The sequence below is a fragment of the Myotis yumanensis genome, unplaced genomic scaffold (assembly GCF_028538775.1).
Source record: "Myotis yumanensis isolate MYYU_CA2020_CCGP unplaced genomic scaffold, mMyoYum1.0.hap1 SCAF_19, whole genome shotgun sequence".
Classification (NCBI taxonomy): Eukaryota; Metazoa; Chordata; class Mammalia; order Chiroptera; family Vespertilionidae; genus Myotis; species Myotis yumanensis.
This window is the reverse complement of record NW_027223770.1, coordinates 11,632,438-11,641,917: the sequence shown is the minus strand read 5'-3', so window position 1 is coordinate 11,641,917 and position 9,480 is coordinate 11,632,438. Positions and strand designations below refer to the sequence as shown.

General features: G+C 40.5%; 1 pseudogene; it reads left to right on the top strand.

Moving 5' to 3' along the window:
* The first annotated feature begins 4,772 nt into the window (after positions 1-4,772).
* Positions 4,773-4,867, top strand: LOC138998219 (U6 spliceosomal RNA; annotated as a pseudogene).
* Positions 4,868-9,480: the final 4,613 nt, after the last annotated feature.

The following is a 9,480-nucleotide window of genomic DNA, read 5'->3' as shown; positions in this document are numbered from 1 at the left end:
GAAAATTTATTTTCAAGGCCCTCACAGAACATGCTAGAAATTGAATAAAATGTTAAATACTTTGGGCTTTTTTCTCTAGGAGTTGAAGTACATAAAAGTAACCTCTTCTATGATCTTTATTACTCAGTAATTCTATCGGAGAAGTATATTGTCACCATGTTATGTATGTAACATAAGGAAATTTCAGGGGCATAGAGGTTAAAGGACTCGTCAACATCCAAGCAGCGGTGATGGAGAGGCCAGTCTTCAACCAGAGATTTGCCTGTTCCCTAAAACAGCGGTCGCCAACCTTTCAGACCTCATGGACCACCGGTGGTCCGTGGACCACGGGTTGGCGACCGCTGCCCTAAATCACAGAAGTGGTTGTTTAAATGTGCCTTTAAAGAAAAAAGTTTTGCCCGGCCGGCGTGACTCTGTTTGAGCGTCAACCTGTGAACCAGGAGGTCATGGTTCGATTCCCAATCAGGGCATATGCCGAGGTTGTGGGCTCCGTCCCCAGTAGGGGGCATGCAGGAGGCAGCCGATCAATGATTCTCATCATTGATGTTTCTAGCTCTCTCTCCCTCTCTCTTTCTCTATGAAATCAATAAAAATATATTTTTTTAAAAGTTTTGATTTTAGAAGGAGGGGAGAGAGAAACATCAATCAGCTGCCTCCCGCACCCCCCCACCAGGGATCAAGCCAGGGCATGTGTCCTGACTGGCAACTGAGCCACACCAGCCGGGGCTAAATGTCCCTTTAAGTATTGCATTAGCAGAATCTTCGAACAACAGAGATATCTAACAATTATCTCCTTAGCATATGCCACAGATGAAATGTTAAGGTGTGTTTGTGCTTTACCCCATTTACAAAACATATTAGGTATGTTTTGTAAACTTCATTTTTTTAGAGGAAATGCCTAAGACACACAGCTGGTAAATAACCTAGTGAATCTAAGTTTAGATCGCTCTGATCGCCACATCCATGCTCTTACAACCATTGTCCTGCCTCCTTGCCAGAAGCCCCGGTTTCTCCAAAAATTGGCTTCTAATTCTTGATTCATTCAATTACATATTGTGGCAGTGATAGACTCGGCTTTAAGGAGCTTATACACTAGTGGGAGAAAATACTTCTTAGTTCCGAGATTCACTAAGTGGCCATGTGAGGAGGGAAGGTACCTGGGTTATTTTAGGGTGATGGGAGAAGCACTTAGGGAGGACTGGCTTCAAATTCACAGGGCCATGGGTTTAAGTTCATTTGGAGGGTATTTGAAGACTCCTGGAAAGAGAGAGCCTTTGAGCTAATCCTTAAAAGCGTAGGTAGGAGGATTTCCATAGACAAATGAGCATCAAAATGTACAGGAAATCACCTGATTAAAACAAGCAGATACTTGCCGGGCCTGGAGTGGCTCGGTTGAGTGTCATACTGTGCACCGAAAGGTTGCCAGTTCGACTCCTGGTCAGGCCATACTAGTGTACCTGGGTCTCGGCTTTAGTCCCATATGGAAATTTTTCTCTCACATAGATGTTTCTCTCCCTCTCCCTTCCTCTCTCTGTAAAATCAATTTTTAAAAATCATTAAAAACAAAAACGAGCAGACACTCAAGAATTGTAAGATGGTAGAAAAAAAGACTGATGTAGAAAAGTTCACTGATGTAAGAACTCTTGATGCTTTACTATGGAGTTTGAATTTTATTAGGGAAAATGATCTAAAGGTTTATCAGTGCAGTGACCTAATTGAAAATATCCAAGAGGAGTTTTAGGAAGAGAAATCCTGAAGCAGAATTCAGAATAAATTGGAGAGAGGAGACATTTTATAGAAGGGGGCCCAGAAAAATGGGAAGTAGTTGCCTTCCGAAGGCGCCCCACTTTTAAAACTTACTCTCTTGGCTGTATTTGAGTATATGAAGAATGTTGGATGGAGGAACAAGGTACTGTTTGGACTTGTCCATGCTGTGACAGGGCTCCAGGTGTGGTAGGTGAGGTCATAACCAAACACTTGTACTTCAGGATGGACTTGGCTCAGGGGCGGGGACCAGTTTCTAATCTTTGCCTTGGGGTGAAAGGCATGTGCGTTGTAATACACAGGTTGCTAAAACAAAGCCAGCTCTGCCACCTCCTTGCACAGGTAAGTAGAAAGCCTGGCTAAACTACCAAAGGGTGGATTTCTTTTTTCAAAAGATGGCATTTCTTTAAGTGGTCAAAGATTCAGTCTACTTTCTACCAACAAGAGCCTTCCTCGTCCTCGGTTCTGTTCTTCAGGTTCTCTGCTGGAATCGTTTGTCCCTTCTGTCTCCTACTGTGTAGATTGTCATTAGAAGGTAAAACAAACAAGGGTGTTGTAACAGTTGTGAATACCCAAGTAGCTTGTAAGGCGTGACTCTCTTCTCAAGAACCCATGTCCACACAAGCTGTGTTTTTCTTCAGCATTTAGAATTACTTTTTCCTTCAACTTAATAGATTTGTTGGAATTAGTGGTATAAATTCACTTTTAAATGTTTAGGATTAAATTATTTTGTTAAAGTATTTATAGTGTTCAATTACAGAGCCATGACTATATTCTTAATAAATCAGAAGTCTATGAACAAGCATGCTTTGTAAGTCTCCAGCAATCTAGCTAGAATTTTGGAATATCAAAAGTGCAGCTGTCCAAAAAACAGGATCTTTTTTTTTCTTTTTTGTCTCCAAAAGAAATAACTGCATTGGGCTGGGGGGCAGAGAATGAGGCTATAAGATTAAACGAGAGTGAAAGAAGTCCTTCCTTATAGTGTTGTAGAGCACGTCTTTGTGATTCACACTTGGATTTGAATCTGTGGGTTTTATAATTTAGAAAACAGCCTTTCTGTAAAATTCACATCTCATACCCTCCCATTAGCTGGTGTTAAATGTCTAGGCTTTAGGTCCCACTTTTAGTGCATTTTCATTTGCAATTAATTTATACCCTTTTATAACCATTTAAAGAGTAAATTAAGGTGAAGATGTTTTATTTTTCTTTGTTTAAAATGCTTTTTAAATTATAAGTGGAAGGAGTAACAAAGCCATGCATTTGAAGGAGAATAACCCATAGATAGGACACCCAAATTGTTACTTGTCAAATTTATTTTCTCAGCAAGCCATTTTCTAAACCCAAAATGTTTATTTCTTCCCCAAAATGGAAATTCTTGATTTTGTTGCTGAATATAAATGTAATATATATATATATTTGTTTCATAAATGTAAACAAACAAGTAAAAGTCCTTTATATATATAATCACAAGTTTCAGTTCCCATTGCTCGTTGTTCACAGTTTGGTATAACTTTTTCTGAGCAAATACTAAGAATTTTTTTTAGTATTTTGTATATATAAGTCTTATAAGTATGTGTTTTAATAAAAGTGAGATTATGCTACACTTTCCTTGTCAGTATTTAAAATCTATTCTTTTTTTAAAATACATTTTTTATTGATTTTAGAGAGGAAGAGATAGAAACATCAATGATAAGAGAGAATCATTTGCTCAGCTGCCTCCTGCAAGCCCTCCACTGGGGATCAAGCCTGCAACCTGGGCATGTGCCCTGACTGGGAATTGAACCATAACCTGCTGGTTCATAGGTTGATGCTCAACCACAGCCAGACCAGTAGGGCTGAAATCCTTTTTTTTTTTTTTTTTTAATATTTTTATTGATTTCAGAGAGGAAGGGAGAGAGAGAAACATCAATGATGAGAGAGATTCATTGATCGGCCTCCACACCCACTGGGGATGGAGCCCGCAACCCAGGCATGTTCCCTGACCAGGAATCAAACTATGACCTCCTAGTTCATAGATAGATGCTCAACTATTGAGCCACGTTAGCTGGACGAATCTATTCTTCTTAATGGCTGCATAATAGCATACAATATTTATTCAATACTAGAGGCCCAGTGCATGAAATTCATGCATGGGTAGGGTCCCTAGGCCTGGCCGGCAATCAGGGCTGATCTGTGCGGCGACCGGCAGGGTGATCGGGGCGACCGGCGGGGCGATCAGGGCATCCACTTGCACCCACCTTGGCCTGGCACCGCCCACTCACCTGCTCCACCATCCCACCATGGTGCCGCTCTCATTGGGGCCCATTGGGCCGGCAGCACCTCCACTGCTGCCCGCTGCCAGCACCGTGTCGCCCATGGCCACCATGTTCCACACCACCTCCTGGTGTTCAGCACACATCTAGCTCCCGGTTGGTCGAACTCCAGCCCGTGGGGACAATTTGCATATTAGCCTTTTATTATATAGGATTGTTTACAATATTTTGTTAACAATGCTGCAGTGAACATTTTATTTATTTTTAAATAGATTTTTATTGATTTCAGAGAGGTCGGGAGAGGGAGAGAGAGATACATCAATGATTGCTGCATCAAACATTTTAAAAGGCAAATGTTTGAATATTTGTGCAAATGTATATAGGATGCATTACTATATTATCAGATTGAATATGTTTTTATTGCAATTGTTATTTCTTCTGTGACTTGGCTTTATATCCTTTGCTCATTGTTCTATTTGTTTACTTAAAGGAGCTATTAAAAATATATACCTTTTGTTAAGTACACTGTAAAATTATGTTTTTGATTTGTCATGTATATTTTTACTTATTTATGATGCCTTTTGAGGTACAGATGTGTCAAATTGTTAGGAGTCAAATCTTTGAATCTTTTCCTTTATCAATTGGCCATTTTGGTGTGATGATCTATTTTGCAAAATCATTTTTGTTTTGCAAATTCACCATCTGATACCCAATAATGTGGTTATTGATTAAAGCTGATATTGAAAAATTATTTCTGTGCTCGCTTCAGCAGCACATATTCTGAAATTGGAACAATACAGAGATTAGCATGGCCCCTGCAAGGATGACAATTTGAATAGCATTATCATTTAGAAAACAGCCTTTCTGTAAAATTCACATCTCATACCCTCCCATTAGCTGGTGTTAAATGTCTAGGCTTTAGGTCCCACTTTTAGTGCATTTTCATTTGCAATTAATTTATACCCTTTTATAACCATTTAAAGAGTAAATTAAGGTGAAGCTGTTTTATTTTTCTTTGTTTAAAATGCTTTTTAAATTATAAGTGGAAGGAGTAGCATTATTTTTTTTTAAAAAAAGGAAAATTACTTCCCTCCCCATGATTTAAATGTGCTTAGGAAGACTATCCCCTTACAACTAAGTTTCTTTTCATGTAGATGATTTTACTAATTCCTGTCCAAATTTGGTTCACTGTGCCCCAGTCTCACTATATTTTAGGTTTTCTTTCTGAATCTTTTATTAGATTTTTTAAAGTATGAAATAATTTTTTAAAGTGTAGAAAGAATGACTGGGGCAAAAATACCAAATATATTTTATAACTTAAGCAAAAGAAAGAACAGGTCATGTAGAAAAAAACAGTTGGTGTGGCTCAGTGGTTGAGCATCAACATATGAACCAGGAGATCACAGTTCGATTCCTATTCAGGGCACATGCTCAGGTTGCATGCTTGAGCTCTAGTAGAGGGAGTGCAGGAGGCAGTCAATCATTGATTCTCTCTCAATATTGATGTTTCCATCGATCTCTTTCTCTTCCTCTCCCTTCCACTCTGAAATCAAGAAATTTTTTTAAAGAAAAGTTATAGTACTAATGTTTTTATTATATCTGTCGTAATGGGGAAAATCTGACATATCACAAATTCTAGAAGTGCATTTTCTAAACAAAATTAACTATTCACAATCTGACTACATGTGGAATTTTTGTAATACAAGGACTCACTGAAAATGCAACTGGTAGATCCTGACTCAGCTTCCTATGGTTCTAGACAGGCAAGATTGCTTCCCTGGAGGGCTGCCATCATAGCAGGGTGAATTGTTCATGTTTTCAGTCGTGGAGGCCAGTTCGTTAGTCATAATTGGCGAATGACACGTGAAACTGGACTAGGAGAGGTTGTGGGACTAGACCCAGGGCAAATTTCTCACGGGCTTCAAACAAATGTCCTTCTGTTCTTACCACTCTCTCCATGCCTATCCTGACTTTTGACTCTCTGAACCAATCACTGTCTGCTTTTCGTATTGGTCCAATTTAAAGGTTTTATAGATTAGTATACAGAAGAATATAGAGGCCCTCCCTTCTCTATGAAGGTGGTTGAGAGCTAATATGGTTGCATGATTTAGGACAGTGGTTGGCAAACTGCGGCCCCCTGAGTGTGGCTCGTCCACAAAAAACCACGTGCGGGTGCGCACGTACAGTGCGATTGAAACTTCGTGGCTCCACACTCAAGGGGCCAAAGAGCCGCAGGTGGCTCGCGAGACGCAGTTTACCGACCACTGATTTAGGGAATCAGAGATCAGGACAGGACCTGTCAGCGTAGCTCAGTGGCTGAGCATTGACCTATGAACCAGGAGGTTCAGGGCACATGTCCTGGTTGTGGGCTCAGTCCCCAGTGTGGGGTGTGCTGGAGGCAGGCAATCAATGACTCTTTCATCATTGATGTTTCTCTCGCTCTCTTTCTTCATCTCTAAAATCAATAAACATATACTTAATGAAAAAAAAAGATCACGCCGAAACCGGTTTGGCTCAGTGGATAGAGCGTCGGCCTTCGAACTGAAAGGTCCCAGGTTCGATTCTGGTCAAGGGCATGTACCTGGGTTGCGGGCACATCCCCAGTAGGAGGTGTGCAGGAGGCAGCTGATCGATGTTTCTCTCTCATCGATGTTTCTAACTCTCTTTCCCTCTCCCTTCCTTTCTGTAAAAAATCAATAAAATATATTTTAAAAAAATAAAAATAAAAAATAAAAGATCAGGACAGACATAGCAAGCATGTGGTAGGAACAGAATGTATTGCCTACATTTATATTTGAAAGAAATGGTTAAGTTTTTCTAAATTCTGCCCCAAAGGTCTATGGACTCATAGTTAAAAATCTCATTACAAAAAAAAAAAGAATTTCACATTACAGGTTCCTCTGATGGTCCTCTGATTAGAGCGTCCAGAGCAGAGGTATCTCATGCCTGCCTTGGGGCATCTGCTCTGTCTGTTTTCTTGCTTGAACCACTTTCTCCTTGAAATCCATTTACCCTCACCTCCAGCAGTTCTGGGCTTCAATTTCAGCTTCTCAGTGACACTACCTTGACCACCTGATTTAAGAGTCTACACACACACACACACACACACACACACACGCCACCCAATCACTCCCAATCTCCCTTGATCTACATTTTTCCATAGTACTTTCTATTACATAGTTACTTTGTTTATTGTTTATTGTCTGCCTTCCCACCCTCACTAGAATTTAAGTTCCACAAGAACAGCAATTGCTATCCACGGATAATCTTGCAAGTCAGGAAGACCAGCTCAGATTCAGCGGTGGGGAAAGAGATTCCTCCTCTTTGGATGAGCTATAAGATATTATGGCGTTTTTTTCTTTTAAGTCTATTATGTATGTTTCAAGCGATGTATTGTTAAGCCTCCGGTTCTTTGAGCCATTTTCATGTATCATGTAATCACTTACTGCAATCTGTGTAGTCTAATAAGTATGATTTAAAATTGGTTTGAAACTCACCTATTTTGGAAATATTTAAGATAAAAAATAGGCCGCAACTGGTTTGGCTCAGTGGATAGAGCGTCGGCCTGCGGACTGAAGGGTCCCGGGTTTGATTCCAGTCAAGGGCATGTACCTGGGTTTCGAGCACATCCCCAGTGGGAGATGTGCAGGAGGCAGCTGTTCGATGTTTCTCTCTCATCAATGTTTCTAACTCTCTATCTCTCTCCCTTCCTCTCTGTAAAAAATCAATAAAATATATTTGAAAAAAAGATTAAAAAATAGGTAACTTCCAGAATAGAAAAAAAAAAAATAAGTGGAATAAGAGAGTGCTTAAAATTAGAAACTGCTGGGATAACTGTGTCAAACAGTAATGTTAACAAACCAACCTAATTTTAGTGCACTACATTTTTAAAACACTCGACTCTTATCCATCTGGCCTATAATAACCAACTGCTCTTCCAAGGAGTTGTTTGTCTTATGATTGGCCCAAAGTACCACATTCAGGTTCAAAGTCATATTTGTTTTTGTCTCACTTGATTGTTGATAACTAATAGACATCAGTTTGATAAAATTCAAAGTTGATCCCTGGCCAGTTTTGCTTAGTGGATAGAATGTCGGCCCTCGGACTGAAGGGTCCAGGGTTCAATTCCAGTCAAGGGCATGTACCTCAGTTGCAGGCTCAATCCCCGGCCCTGGTCAGGGCACCTATGGGAGGCAATCAATGGATGTGTCTCTCTCACATTGATGCTTCTCTCTCTCTCTCTCCCTGTCTTTACCCCTCCCTCCCATTCTCTCTCTCTCTTAAAAAAAAAAAAAATCAATGGAAAAATAGCCTCAGGTGAGGATTAACACCAAAAAAATTACAAGTTGACACAAATTGGCCCTGGCCGGTTTTGCTCAGTGGATAGAGCGTCAGCTTGTGGACTGAAAGGTCCCAGGTTCGAATCTGACCAAGGGCACATGCCTGGGTTGCAGGCTCGATCCTCAGTAGGGGGCGTGCAGGAGGCAGCCAATCAATGATTCTCATCATTGATGTTTCTATCTCTCTCCCTCTCCCTTCTTCTCTGAAATCAATAAAAGTATTTTAAAAAATTGACACAAATTGAATCTTATCCATATGAATAAAGCATTAGACACAGTCTACCTCTTCTACCTTGGAGCAGGACTCAGAACATGTGGTATCTCCCAAAAGCAAATTCAAGTTCACAAAGAGTATTAACCAGTAAGGTACATTTTCTGAAGAATCTGGAGTAAAACACAGGCAACATATAGTAAAACAATACAAATGTTCAGTAGCTGTTTCTATTTTATTTTTTTAATATATTTTTATTGATTTCATAGAGGAAGGGAGAAGGAGAGAGAGATGGAAACATCAATGATGAGAAAGAATCATTGATTGGCTGCCTCCAGCACACCCCCTACTGGGGATCAAGCCTGCAACCCTGGCATGTGCCCTTGACTGCAATCGAACCCAGGACCTTTCAGTCCACAGGCTGACGCTCTATCCACTGAGCCAAACCAGCTAGGGCAGTTTCTATTTTCTTCATGAAGTTCCTTTTTTAACCAGTCTGTTAGCCCTCAGATATTTATTTTATTGTTCTAAGTAGTTCTATTTTGTTTTTTATCAAATATTTGCCCCCAGATAAGTAGCTCTCTTCCTAGGAGAGGAATCCTGTTCTTTCAGTTTTCCGTTCTGCCACCGTGGCCGGCTGGCTTTTGTCTTTATGCTCATGACCTCAGGTTAACAACATGGCTGCTTCAACTCCAGCTCTCATATCTGTGTCTGTGTCCATTTAGCAGGGAAGGAAAAGCCTTCCCAGAGCGCCTCTACGCCAACTTCCCTGGTAAGGTCTGCGTAAGTGAGCGTAAGCTATTGGCACATTGCTGTGTCAGACGTAATTCGGGTTTAAGTAAAAAGGAGGCAAGGATCTTGAGTAGACAATCAGCAGTGTCAGACACAGCTGAGCTCTCTATGGGCGGATGTC